This window comes from Amblyomma americanum, chromosome 4 (genome assembly GCF_052857255.1).
Source record: "Amblyomma americanum isolate KBUSLIRL-KWMA chromosome 4, ASM5285725v1, whole genome shotgun sequence".
NCBI classification, from domain to species: domain Eukaryota; kingdom Metazoa; phylum Arthropoda; class Arachnida; order Ixodida; family Ixodidae; genus Amblyomma; species Amblyomma americanum.
In genome coordinates, this window is record NC_135500.1 from 98864381 (window position 1) to 98879395 (window position 15015).

General features: G+C 50.2%; 1 non-coding gene across 1 annotated transcript; it reads left to right on the forward strand.

Annotated features, from left to right (window-relative positions):
* TRNAA-AGC (transfer RNA alanine (anticodon AGC)) lies at positions 1 to 73 on the forward strand. Its single transcript has one exon. It is a non-coding gene; the product is annotated as a tRNA-Ala (tRNA).
* The last annotated feature ends 14942 nt before the right edge of the window (positions 74 to 15015 follow it).

A 15015-nucleotide genomic window follows, 5' to 3' on the forward strand; every position in this document is an offset into this window, starting at 1 on the left:
GGGGGTGTAGCTCAGATGGTAGAGCGCTCGCTTAGCATGCGAGAGGTACTGGGATCGATACCCAGCACCTCCACAACCTTTTTATTCTCTTTCTCATTTTTTTTAATTTCTGAGTCGAGGTTTGTACTTAAAGGGCTGCGACAGGATTTCTGAAGCGGCTACAGGAGCATAAAAGAAGGAAGGGGGGGGAAGGGGAGTACCTTATTAATATCCACGCTGAAAATTAGGAGCATGGAAACACATGCATAGGTGCACGTGCATGTTGGAGACGAAAACAGCAGAGTAGCTGTGGTTATGGTCATACAGTGAGCATCCAAAGAACAGCGCTTGTTACACTGTTTTCCGTCCATTAGCGTTCGCTTAAGTGAAAGAAACTTGCAAAGCCAACAAGTAAGCGAGCAGTTGAATATGCAAACGAGCGGAATACGGAGCAAGGAAAGAAACAAAGGGATAGGCAAGAAGGCGTTATAAAAAACTTAAATGCACAATTCGAGGAAGCATACAAAGGAACTAACGTACACGATTCAACAGAAAAATTGACTGTAGGTTACTGTTGTATGCCGCAGAAGTTTGTTTCGTTGTCTCCACGGCCTGTACTGCCATCATCAGCACTTCACTTTGTTGGAACCCACACTCTCTACTAAGAATAAGAAAGCCTACCTTGAGCTGCCGTCTGCACCTGTTCGTTGACACCGTCCGGACACCGGACAGCACATAATGGCGTCGAGTACTCCAGCGTAGTTCGTGTTCCGACAACCGTGCTTTCAAAATCATGTCTGTCAGAGCGTTTCCGCCGCCCCCACCATTCGTGCCTACGCCAGGCGAACCTGCAGTACCTTGGCAGCAATGGAAGCTGGTCTTCCTGAACTTTCTAGAAGCGGTTGGAAGCGACGAGCTACAGCCGAAGTGTCTCACTCAATGCGATAGAAAACCTACTGCGCATGCGTTCGTTTACCGGAAGCAGTTAAGGGCCATCTTGATTGTGATGATCGATGATGACGGATTTTTATGGCGCAAGGGCATCTGTGGCCAAAGAGCGCCATGGCACAAAGTATTTTTCACCCGACTCAAGGTGGGGTCAGAGGCCCATTTCCCAAGCATTTCACTCTAAACCAGCCGGGAGCCAGACCAGGGGAAAGCTTGTACCCATTGTATCACCGGCGGGTACCCGGCGGCACCGGGGATCGAACACCGCACCCCCCGCATGCGAGGCGCAGGCTCAAACGACGAGGCCACCGCTGCGGTGCCATCATGGTTGTAGTCCTTCGCGGCGTCGTCTGCACCAGAGCACACCTTATTTGGCGCCTTGACTGGCATTAGACCACGACGGAGCAGCTTCCCACCGCGCCATTTATCGTGGTCAGCTAACGGAAACAAAGGCGCCACTGCAGAGTTTCGAACGGTGCAGTGCTGATCGTAGCTGGTGCAGCACTGAGAGTTCGTGTATAGTTGCTGCATGGAGCGGGGTGACCGCGGTGGTGACACTGCACTTAATGCCCAAACCTGTGACGATGAACGCGAGCTTGACCGTCTCATTTGCTCGTTTGTCAGCAGAACATTTTGATGCGCGATGCTTAAATTTCTTGCCCACTTAATTTTCGCGCTATACATCTAGGTATCCGCTAGCCATGTCACATAATGTTTGCCGTCTTTTGTGAGGTGCATAACACATCTGTGGAGGATTTGTGAACGCGGCACGTCGATAGTGGTGCGTCGGATAGCGGAGCTCTGCGCGTGCCAGCCCAGCGTTGCGCTTGTGCACGCGCGGATGGGATGTGTGAGGCGACGGCGACAGGCACCGTGGCGATCACTAGCAGCGGAGAGCTCACGTGTCAGAAAACCGAGGTGTGAAGGGAGACAGCGCAGCGGTGTTCGTGTCATTCAAGCGTAGAGGTGGCAGCCGTCGGACGTTGGGTCCGTGCTGCCGTGACCTCCCTTGGATCACCGACGCAAGCCTACTGCGTTCCTTGCGAGCGTGGAGGTGCCAGCCGATGGACAGAGGGTCCGTGCTGCCGAAAGGCACTCTTGGATAGCCTCCTTTAAGCCTCCGGCATTTCGTGACGCCGTCGACGAGACCTGGCTACGTTTTTCCTGCTGCTGCCAAGCTCCTCGGGCTCTTAACGAGAAATCATCGGCGTCTCCTTGTGCTCCTCTCCGCTCCTACTACCACCTGGCTCCCTTCCGCCGCTTCCTTCGTCGCATCGCCAGCGACACATCGCACTAAATCGACCCGCGTTCGCCCTGTATGCAAGGCAACCCCGCTTCACTTGGGACGCTCAATACCTGGTGAACTTTTTCCTTTTATTCTGTAGTGTTGTACGCGCGTTGTGTGTTTGTGTTTCTTGGCGTTTTCCTTTCTTATTTACCCCTTTTCTTTTAAATGATGAATACGGCCTCGTTTTGTTTTCTTTGATCTCTTTGTTCTCTTGTACTCTTGTTCGAATCTGCACGCGATAGTGTTCCCCTTCGGAAAGTCGGGGACGCGCTAAGGCGCCCGTGTGCTGTGCGATGTCAGAGCACGTTAAAGATCTCCAGGTGGTAGAAATTATTCCGGAGCCCTCCACAACGGCACCTCTTTCTTCCTTTCTTCTTTCACTTCCTCCTTTATCCTTTCCCTTACGGCGCGGTTCGGGTGTCCAGCGATATATGAGGCAGATATTGCGCCATTTCCTTTCCCCAAAACCAATTATTATTATTATTATTACTACCAATTCGCGACAATTGGCGTCCGCGCGACAGAATGAAGCTGTTCAAAAAATCATTTCTTGGGCCCATAAAAAGAAACGAGGGCAAAACTAAAAAATTTGATCGAGTTAGGAGAGTGAATGGGGTTGAAAGACGACCTATGGTTACGTTCTCGATCTAAGAGAACGTCTCGATCAAACTTTGAGAGCGGCACATCAAAATTTGTTGCATGGCCAACAGTCTCAGAGGAGATACTATGAGAGGAACAGCAGGAAGCGGCATTTAAGGATTGGAGATCGTGCCCTGATTCTTTTGCCGAGCAGCCACAATAAACTGCTAATGCACTGGAAAGGTCCATTTGTGGTTTGTGGAAAAAGAGCGACATGGATTATTGGATCGACTTGGTCCACAGTAAGAAGCTTTTCACATCAATATGCTGAAAAGATACGAAGAGCGTGTGTGCCAAGAGACCGTGCAGGCGTCATCTTTTGTCGTAATCGAAAAAGGCGACAGGCTCGCAAAACGTAGGCATTGATTGTCCGAGTCGTTTATAAACTGCCGGAGGTGGATACGAAAGTACAGTGCTACTATCCGATGTGTTTGCAATGGCGACCTGCGCGAACGCATGGGGTAGTGTTGTTGTTGTTGTTGTTGACCTCACACAATGGCACATACCCACATAGGGGATTGGCCATAACCAGGCGGTGACTATTTTCTGTAGGTTGTTTTTCTTCTTCTTTCGTTCTCCTGTCATATGTTGTTCAGTGTGTACATGTTAGATTTTATGGTACAGACGTGTTCAAAGTTTGTGTCTGATGCTTTGTATGGTTTTATCTTCCCTTTTTCTAGATGTATAGTGTTTGACCCCACGTTTCCTCTGTGAGCGTTTCCGTGTGCCTCCATGTGTCACTGTCTGAAGTGCCTTCGGTGACTTCGGCAGCGTTTCACCTGTCTGTTTACAACCTGAATGTAAGTGTGGTGTGCACCAACGACAATTTTTCCTACGTGAAAAAACTTTTCGAAGTGGGGGCATATGTGAGGTGCACAACACATCTGCGGAGGATTTTTGAACGCGGCGCGTCGACAGTGGTGCCTCGGACAGCGGAGCGCTGCTTTTGTGCACATGCGGATGGTGTGTGCAAGGCGTCGGCGACAGGGACCGTGGCGATCAAGAGGAGCGGAGTGCTGACGTGTCAGAAAACTGAGGTGTGAAGGGGGACAGCGCAGCGGAGGTGGTGTCATTCAAGCGTGGAGGTGGCAACCGTCGGACGTTGGGTCCGTGCAGCCGTGACCTCCCTTGGATCACCGACGCAAGCCTCCTGCGTTCATTGCAAGCGTGGAGGTGGCAGCCGATGGACTGAGAGTCTGCTGCCGAAAGGCACTCTTGGATAGCCTCCTTTAAGGCTCCGGCATTTCGTGACGCCGTCGACGAGAACTGGCTACGTTTTTCCTGCTGCTTCCAAGCTCTTCGGGGTCTTGACGAGAGACCATAGGTGCCTCCCTGTGTTCCTCTCTGCTCCTACTACCACCTGGCTCCCTTCCGCCGCTTCCTTCGACGCATCACCAGCGACGCGTCGCACTACATCGACCCGCGTTCGCCCTGTCTTCAAGGCAACCCCGCTTCATCTGGGACGCTGAGTACCTGGTGAGCTCTTTGCTTTTGCTCTGTAGTGTTGTACGCGTGTTGTGTGTTTGTGTTTCATGGTGTTCCCCTTCCTATTAATTGGTTAGTTGGTTGATTGGTTCTTGGGGAAAGGAAATGGCGCAGGATCTGTCTCATGTATCGTTGGACACCTGAACCGCGCCGTAAGGGAAGGGATAAAGGAGGAAGTGAAAGAAGAAAGGAAGAAAGAGGTGCCGTAGTTGAGGGCTCCGGAATAATTTCGACCACCTGGTGATCTTTAACGTGCACTGACATCGCACAGCACACAGGCGCCTCAGCGTTTTTCCTCCATAGAAAAGCAGCCGCGGCGGTCGGTTTCGAACTTTCTTATTGCCCCCTTTTCCTTTAAATGATAAATTTATCCCTCCCTTACGGTGTGGTTCAGGTGTCCGCCGATATATGAGAGAGATACTGCGCCATTTCCTTTCCCCAAAAACCGATTATTATTATTGTTAGGTTTCTCTTTCTTATTGCCCCCTTTTCCTTTAAATGATAAATACGGCTTCGTTTTGTTTTCTTTGATCTCTTCTCCTGTCCTCTTGTTCGAATCGGCACGCGATAGCGTTCCCATTCGAAAGCCGGGGATGCGCTACCAATTCACGACACTTTATTCCTTTGCCACGCTTACTGCATAAAAATGGCCATGCGCCTGTTTTATTTTCTCAAATAAACATATAACTATATTCACGCCGCGCTCTGTGGCTTCCCAGCCAGAAAGCTGAGCGTAACGTGCGATCTGTGCCATTTTGCTGAATAGAATTGTGACAAATGTGTGTGTTGAATGTGAAATGAGAAAAGGAAGAGCAAACAGGGGGGGGGGGGAAGTGGGGGGTTTAGTACGCCAGAATAATAATAATAATTGGTTTTGGGGGAAAGGAAATGGCGCAGTATCTGTCTCACATATCGTTGGACACCTGAACCGCGCCGTAAGGGAAGGGATAAGGGAGGGAGTGAAAGAAGAAAGGAAGAAAGGTGCTGTAGTGGAGGGCTCCGGAATAATTTCGACCACCTGGGGATCTTTAACGTGCACTGACATCGCACAGCACACGGGCGCCTTAGCGTTTTCCCTCCATAAAAACGCAGCCGCCGCGGTCGGGTTCGAACCCGGGAACTCCGGATAAGTAGTCGAGCGCTCTAACCACTGAGCCACCGTGGCGGGGCTACCAGAATAGGGCAGTAGGGTTTTTAACATGCGACCAATATAAGTTGATTTTTGAACAGATAGCTGTGCCACAGATTTCTTTTTTAGTTAGGATAATATAATACTCGCCGCCAGGGCGCATCCCGTGCGACCCGCTCCGTTAATCTCTCAGCGCGAGTACAAACACACAAATTGATTGTTGAACACTAGATGGCTTTCCTTTTATTTGCTCAAAATACTGACTACGTCTGGGGTGATGTTCCGGCACAAGTGAAATGTTGATGAAATGGAATGGCTAAAGACGAATGTATAGCAAGAAATCAGAAATTAATCAACAATTCCGCGGTTTTGTAGTCACACTTTGTCATTCTACGAAGCAGAGAAAGCACTAATTTCGACCAACTGGGGATCTTTAACGCGCACTGACATCGCACAGAACACGGGCGCTTTAGAGGAAAAACCCTAAGGCGCCCGTGTGCTGTGCGATGTCAGTGCACGTTAAAGATCCCCGGGTGGTCGAAATTATTCCGGAGCCCTCCACTACGGCACCTCTTTCTTCCTTTCTTCTTTCACTCCCTCCTTTATCCCTTCCCTTACGGCACAGTTCAGGTGTCCAACGATATATGAGACAGATACTGCGCCATTTTCTTTCCCCCAAAAAACAATTATTATTATTATTCACTATCTCCACAATGGCAGCCTTAGATATCAGGAATGAATACGCGCGCCAAATACGCACACATTTTGGTCTCCTGAATATAACAATAAAACTTCCAGTTCTTCACTCACAACCTTACATCGGACGGGCATTGCTGCAAAGACGGCTTGACGAAGCAGCACGAAGGTGAATCCGACTGCCTCCTTCTGTTGGCAGTTTAAAGGGGCTCTGAAACGGGTTCTCAAACAGGCGCGGTATTTGTGGGATGTTAAAGGACGCCGCTTCACGAACATCCTGCAGAAAGAAGTTTTTAATGCGTTTTGTAGAAGCTTAGTTATATTTAGCCAAAATTTGAATTTCGGCGTCTTCGCACCTCTCCCTCAGCTTTTGTCATTTTCTCACACTCTGACGTTAGCGCACCTGGCAAGGGAATTCCCCTGGAGGGCGGAGTTTCCTGACCCGCGGAACGACGCTGCTTACTGGCCGCAGCCGAGACGTCTGACAGAATCTAACCAATAGCCATCTCCTGAACAGAACTGCGTACGAGCGTGCTTCGGAGAAGGGCGCGAGCATGAAAAAGTCGGCACAAAAGGCGCGCCAACTTTCGCGCGCGTTTGTGCGTTCTCACTCCGCTGCTTGTTGAAGTGTATTTTTTGTCTCAGGTGTTCATGACGAAAGAATGTAGTGATTGAGCTAGTTTATGTGCTCTCTTCAGAAGGGGTTCGATAGCTCCTTTAAATGGTTTAAAGTCCTCCCTGAGAACTGAACGCGCGTAAAAGGCTTTTGGGAGTTTCAAACCTAAAAAAATTCACCATTTGCCAATGCAAACTGGTTAGCAGGAACCCGGCGGCTAAATACCCCAATAGGGCTTTTTCAGCTGCATTTCATGACCATCTTATGTGCGCCTCACTCCTGGACTCTCAACGGACTATCCTCCCACAGTCCCACTCTCCACACCCCTCCTTCCCCTCACTACCCAACAACATGGCTCCTCCGACGGGCCCTAATTCTTTACAGATTATTCAGTGGAATTGCAGGGGCTTTCGGCGAAAGCGCGGTCCTCTGCAGCAAATAATAGCAAGTTCGTCATCCCCACCAGACATTATCGCCATTCAGGACGCCAATGTTTGCAGGCAGCTGCCAGGATACGCTTTTATCCCCTCAGACCCCACTGATCTTCCTCGGGTGGTCACATATGTCAGTAAATCCTTGCATTACGTGGAGCACGTAATTACCTCCCCTATCGCTAACAGCCTTATTGAAGTCTTACGGCCCACACCTGCAAAATCAAGCCTGTTCTTTCTTAACTGCTACCTTCTCCCACGTCAGCCAATTAACTTACTCCCCTCACTTCTCAAATCCGCAACCCAGTTGGCCGGATCAGACCCCCTACTTATTGCCGGAGATTTTAATTGCGCTCACGTGGACTGGGGCTATCGGCGCACCAACCACAGAGGCACAGTTTTGTACAATCAGACGCAGGCGCTCCACCTGACCATCTTTAATGATTTCAGCTTACCTACGCGGATTGGTAACAGTGTTACTGCCGGTACTAGCCCAGACCTCACGCTCGGTAGAAACTTGGACCACCTGCAGTGGGAAGGAATGCTTTCCACACTAGGCAGCGATCATCACCTAATTCGAATAACGCTAAACTATCGCCGATCTCAGCGCAAATTTACCATTAAGCACACTAATTGGGACGCGCTCCACAAATTTAGACAAGCACAGCCAACACAGGCCCCCTTCAACATAGACACCTGGATTATTCAGTTGCAAAAACACATTCGCCAACACACTCAAACGCTCGATTCTACGCCAGACACCCCTGTTATTGACAGCAAGCTCGCCCACCTCCTCCAAGCACAGGACAACATACCGCAAAGGTGGAAGACTCAGAAGCACAATAGGAGACTAAAACTCAAACTTGCCCAGATTCAATCCCAAATAATACAATGTAGTGCCACTCTTTGCAAAGCTAACTGGGCTCAGGTTTGTGACGGTCTCCGCGGCAATCTCTCCACAACCCGCGCTTGGCATCTATTACGGCACATTCTAGACCCCACGCAATCCAAATCTTAGACGCGCCTTAGCATTCGCCGCCTCGCTCACAACCATCGACAGGACACCGACGCCTTCCTCGCCCAGGCGAAATGCACCTATACAACCCCCGGTCTCCCTTGTAAGTATCCTGATTATGCAGGCCCACCCCAGCCTGAACTTGACGCCCTTATTGCAGAATCAGAATTTCGCGCCGCCCTATTGAAATTACGGAATACCGCTCCCGGAGATGATCAAATTACCAATGCAGCTATCATAAATCTTGACGATGCTTCCGTCTCTGACTTAGTCAACTAATTTAACGAATGTTGGGAGGCAGGTACTCTCCCTGCCTCGTGGAAGCATGGAAAAAATATTTTTTTTCCAAAACACCACAAGCCTATCACCCTAGACAACATCCGCCCCATTTCTCTTACATCCTGTCTAGGCAAGGTCTTCGAGCACATAATTCTTGCTCGGCTAACAACGTACATGGAAGACAACCACCTTTTCCCCCCAGTATGCTCGGATTTCGTGCGCATCGATCTGCGCATGACGTGCTTGATGATACCATCCCCCACCACACTAAACCTATCCTGGCAGTTGACCTCACCAAGGCATTTGACAGAATTCGACACGATGCCATCTTACGGGAACTGCAGGCTCCACAGGTAGGTCCTAAAACCTACAATTACGCTCGCGCGTTTCTCTCGGGCCGCACTGCCTCCCTGCACATAGATCAGATTACCACATCCCCTTATACACTCGGAGAGCTCGGAACCCCTCAAGGGGCGGTCCTTTCTCCCCTTTTCTTTAACGTTGCTCTCATCCCCCTAGCTCACAAACTGGCTCTAATCCCACACCTAAAGCATACCCTGTACGCTGATGATATTACCACATGCACCACTCATGGCTCTGACGGGGAAATTGAGGAAACTCTTCAGTTAGCAGCAGACACCATCTCCTCTCACGCGTCATCCATCGGGCTCGAATGTTCCCCATCTAAGTCCGCGCTCTTCCTAATTAGGCCAAAATCTAGCGCTAACTCGCCCATCCAAATCAATTTAAAAGGATCCCCTATCCCCATCACACCCACCCTCTCCATCCTTGGCCTCCACTTGCAGGATTCTGGACGAAATGAACATACCCTTAAAAGGCTCAAGGCCTCCACGCAATCCGTGTTGCACCTTCTACGCCGAGTGTCCTCCCTTAACAAGGGTTTAGACGAAGCGGACAACATGAAAGTAGTGCACGCATTTACGCTTAGCCGCGTTCTATACGCAACCCCATATCTCAAATTGAACCGCACGGAAACCGAACGCGTGAACGCAATGATCCGCCTTGCGACTAAGGCAGCCCTAAACCTACCTCGTAACACTAGCACAGCCAAACTTCTTGCACTAGGCATGCATAACACCATTCAGGAACTAGTTGACGCGCACCTTCAGACACAGTACCTTAGACTTGCCACGAGCGCCACTGGCCGCCATATACTCTCCTCCCTTCGCATCAACATACCCGCTAACCAGTCAACCTTTATACCCATCCCTCGACACATCCATACAGCTCTCGTTGTGAAACCCCGTCCTCGAAACGTCCATCCCCAATATTACATCCCTCGCCGCGTAGCTCGCGCTAATGCCCTCCATAAGTACTATGGGCAAGCCCACGATGCCGTTTGGGTAGATGCCGCATGTACAGCGCATGAAGCGGTAGCAGTTGCCCACAATCCAACCCTACCTCACCCCCTAACTCACCGTCTTCCCTCGGGCTCTACGCCTGAGGAGGCAGAGGAGACCGCCATCGCCCTAGCCCTTGCACATTCGGACGCCCAATACATCTTCAGCGACTCCAAAACGGCTCTGTCCGACTTTGCCAGGGGCAGGATTCACGCCCCTGCCTGGCAATTGTTGAACACCCCTACCCAAAATTTACCGCGCAGGGTAGAGCTTCAGTGGGTGCCGGCTCACTCTGGGAACCCTGGAAACGAGGCTGCCGATAAATTGGCCCGAGGTCTGATTTGCCGGGCCGAGGACAGTCTGGATCCCGGATTCTCGAGGGAGCGGGCGCACACCTTTGCGGAGCTCACGCAAATTCCCCGTTTGGACCGTCGGACTTACCGTCCTCCCCACCCCTCTCTTACGCACTCCCAACAGATCCTCTTCAGACGCCTCCAGACCCGCTCTCTGTCATCCCCTCAGCTTTTATCCCACTATTGCGGCACATCCCCTGCATGCTCCCTATGTGGTGACCCCCACGCCACACTCTCCCATATCCTTTTCGGCTGCCCTGCTGACCCTCCCCCGCGGGGACAGCACGCCATCTCGAGCTGGGAGGACTGGGAGGTCCTGCTTATGTCTGCAGACCCGACATCGCAGCTTGCTGCGGTGACTCGGGCTGCCGACGTCATGTCCCGGCATGACCTACTTGATGCAGTGCGGGACCGCGCAGTGGCCGAGGGACCCAGCTGGGTCTAAAACTCACTTGCTGAATAAAGTTTTTCTGTCTGTCTGTCTGTCTGTCTGTCTGTCTCTGTCTCTGTCTGTCTGTCTGTCTGTCTGTCTGTCTGTCTGTCTGTCTGTCTGTCTGTCTGTCTGTCTGTCTGTCTGTCTGTCTGTCTGTCTGTCTGTCTCTGTCTGTCTGTCTGTCTGTCTGTCTGTCTGTCTGTCTGTCTGTCTGTCTGTCTGTCTGTCTGTCTGTCTGTCTGTCTGTCTCTGTCTGTCTGTCTGTCTGTCTGTCTGTCTGTCTGTCTGTCTGTCTGTCTGTCTGTCTGTCTGTCTGTCTGTCTGTCTGTCTGTCTGTCTGTCTGTCTGTCTGTCTGTCTGTCTGTCTGTCTGTCTGTCTGTCTGTCTGTCTGTCTGTCTGTCTGTCTGTCTGTCTGTCTGTCTGTCTGTCTGTCTGTCTGTCTGTCTGTCTGTCTGTCTGTCTGTCTGTCTGTCTGTCTGTCTGTCTGTCTGTCTGTCTGTTTTGGGGACTTTTTCTTCTTTGCGAGAATGTGAGAACTATAGGGCTCTCTGCTTCGCGCAGCTGTCCGAACGCGGGACACGCCATTCAGGTGAAGCCACTATTCCCATATATCCAGCACTGGCGCAGATAAAAATTGTGTAGCGACGCAAACATGATTGCTTGCCGCGCGTACGCCATGCAACGCGCCGAAGCTGCCGCCGGCCGGAGCCCCAGAACTCCCTGAGTGCATCGCGGCGACGGTGGCGTAGAGAAACTGCTGCTGAAATCGGTCTCTACTTGAAACTTAATTTGCTTCAAAGGCCGGTGTTTACAGCACATTCTCAGCGCATCACGATACACCACCGATGGTTGGGCAAGCGCCACTTCAAGTGCTGACGAGTACCGCTTCAGTGGTGTTGTTTCCACACCTGATGCTCTCTTCGTGAAAGCAACAAATGACTACGTGGAACGTCACCGGTTCCGTCAGCGCGGACAACTACACGGTGAGTCTTTTCAAGCTTAGACGAACGGTCTTCAAAAACTTTCCGCTACATGCAATTTTGGAACTTCAACTGACAGCATGGCAAATGCGCTGCAGGAGTTGTGTACAGCTCACCCCTTTCTTGTGGGCCTTCTTATGTAGGACAAACTGGCCGTTGCATTAATGACCGACTACGGGAGCATGTGAAAAGTTTAGAAAATGACGATAAAACCTCAAATCTTGTACGTCATGTTTCTTTCTGCGTCAACACGTGTAGGGCTAGATTTGAGGACACTATGATTCTAGACAGGAGCGCCAATGTAAAAGCTCGGCTTGTGCTGGAGGCCTTCCGTATTAAAAGGTTATCTGATCGCTGTGCGAGTGATGCTTCTTTTCAGATTTATACCGCTGAATAAGCTTATCTCAATTCGTTTTGCAATAATCGAAACGCGGTTTTTTGACGTGTGTGCCTCCACTGTTTTTGCGCATGCTCGTATTTTCGCTTCATATTCCGTGTGTCACATTACATTAAACCGTTGGTAGTATAGTGCTTGTCAGTCGTCGCATTTGTTTCTTCTCGGTCCTTGTTAAAGTTTGTGCCCGCTTCATTCAAATCATGCAATGCCATCTTGCTCGACAACACGCTCTTATAAGCATGATCTGTGACCAGCTATTTGAGGGATTAATTTCAAAAAAGATTCGAGAGCGCTTATTCTACGAGGGATCATCTCTCATTTTTCAGCGTGCAGCAGACATTAGAAAGCAGATCGAGCAAGCTCAAACGCAATTATAATTCACCGGCAGCTCTTCTATGAACCGCGTTCACAAAATTAAAACGGCGACATTCAGCCCCTGACGCAGAAGCTGCTACCTGTGTGATTGAGCTTCATACCTCGAAAATTTCTCTGCATGTCAGCAAAATCCAAACACTGCAACATACATGGAGAGACTGGACATTCTGTAAGCGTGTTAAAGTGGAAGAAGAAAAAATTGCGAAATGAACCGCACCCTGCCAGAAAGCACAGATGGCCAACAACACCACAATCTTAATCTTTTCGGCCGAGGCGTCAATTGATGCCGCAACACAAATATTCCGCTCTCACCTGAGTAACGAAAGAAAATGCTATTGAAATTTACTTGGATAGTTTCTCAAGGATTTTATGCTCCTGCTGGCAACACTGTTCTTGCATTTTCACTGAGCTGTGTGGTCTAAGGGAGAAGGAGCAGCATGTCTACCTTCGGGGAAGGAAGCTTGTGCCACGCACAGACCATGAAGCATCGGTTACCTTGCTTTCATCGGCTGGCAGCGGACGTCTGTCTTTTCGATTATCCACATGGTCTCTTCGGGCGCATTACTATAATTTTTCCACGGAGTATCAGAAATGGTCCCAAAATGTCATTGCAGATACGCTTTCATGCCTGCCTATTGAATGCGCTTCGAACCAAACCGTAGATCAAGAAACTGTCTCACTCGTTTCGTCATGGTGACAAAAGAGCAGCTACAGCTCACTACTGCTATAGATGAAGTTTGCAAAAGATTGTGAAATACAGCACAACAAGGTGGCCCTTGAAAAATACCTTGCTACCTGATATCCTCCCCTATGTTTTCTGTGTGACGATGAACCAACACTTCATATGTCAGTCTTGCTAGCGCCCGCATGCCCACCAGTGCCTAGAAAACTGTCCCGGAGGAAAAGTGTCGCAGACGGCAGAAAAAGACCTATCCGGAAAATTTAGCGCTGTTTTCTAGGGGCTGATGCCGATACGAACTTCTGCAATATGGGGCGTGCAGCGACGACTTCTTTACAAGCGGCTGTTTGGTTTAGTTTCGCCGCAAAGCTCACGAGCACGTAGGTCGCATAACTTCCCCGCATGACGAGAATGTATTGTCGAGCATGCATTCGCTAGACTGTGTGTGGGCTTTGGTAAGATGGCCACCACCTTGTGGTCAACTGAAATAGTTTTACGCTTTCAATTTCCGCCGCTTGTCTCTGTAAGACAAGTGGGGCCTCCCTGGCAGCACAACAGCATTGGTCGAACGTTGGGCTATCATTGGCGAAAATTGGCACGAACATCGGTCCTACACTGGCATTTACGCTGGGCGCTACCATTTTGAGACATTGGCCCTACTTTCATGCCAATTTAGGGCCAACGTACGGCCGATCAAGGGGCCAACGTAGGCCTGGCGTTCGTTCTGCGACATGGGCCAGTAAAGGTCTCAGATTGGCATCCAGCTTTCTAACATCGGAATCCAGGTTTCGAGCATTTGCATTCAGCCTTTTAACATTGGTATCCAGCCGTCGAACATTGGTATCCGGCTTTCGAACAATGACATCCAGCTTTTCTGGTGGCAACCGTCGGACGTTGGGTCCTGCCGTCGACGTCCCTTGGATCACCGACGCAAGCCTCCTGCGTTCTTTGTAGCGTGGATGTGGCAGCCGATGGACTGAGGGTCCGTGTTGCCGAAAGGCACTCTTGGGTAGCCTGCTTTAAGTCTCTAGCGTTTCGTGACGCCGTCGACGAGAACTGGCTACGTTTTTCTTGCGGCTGCCAAGTTCTTCGGGCTGTTGACGGGAGATCAGCGGCGTCTCCCTGTGTTCCTCTCCGCTCCTACTACCACCTGGCTTCCTCCCGCCGCTTCCTTCGACGCATCGCCTGCGACGCGTCGCACTACATCGACCCGCGTCCACCCTGTCTACAAGGCATCCTCGCTTCACCTGGGAGTACCGGGTGAACTCTCTTCTTTAATATGTAGTGTTGTAGGAGTGTTGAGTGTGTTTTTCTTGTTTTTGTTTCCGTATCTCATTGGCCCCCTTTCCTTTAAATTATAAATACGGCTTAGTTTTGTTTTGTTCCATCTCTTTGTTCTCTTGTTCGAACCTGCTCCCGATAGCGTTCCCCTTCGGAAAATCGGGGACGCGCTACCAACTCGCGAGAGATGAATACCTCGAAAATTAAGAGGTCAGAAAGAGGTGGCGTAAATGTAAGCACTGTATGAGGGCGCTCAAACGCGTGCATCGCTAGGCAAAGAAATGATCTGTGGACAAAGCGACCAAAAGAGACGGAAATTTGGGCCGGATACAACAGAAACCTTTTATGAATTTTTTTAGAGAATCGCACACGTTAGGTACTTTTTGCTTCCATAATTTTTTCTGCATTAGTTCATTTGTCCTATTTCTTGCCAATTCCGTTGTTTGTTTGCTTGCCTCATGTTCCGTTCGTTTGCATATTCAAGCGCTCGTTTACTTGTTTGCTTCCGCGTATGTTTCTTTCACTTAAGCGAGCCCTAGTGGAAGGAAAATAATGCGCTCAGCGCTCTTCTTGGTAGGCCCACGAAGTGACCATAACCACAACTACTCCGCTGTTTTCGTCTCCAACATGCACGCGCACCTATGCGCGTT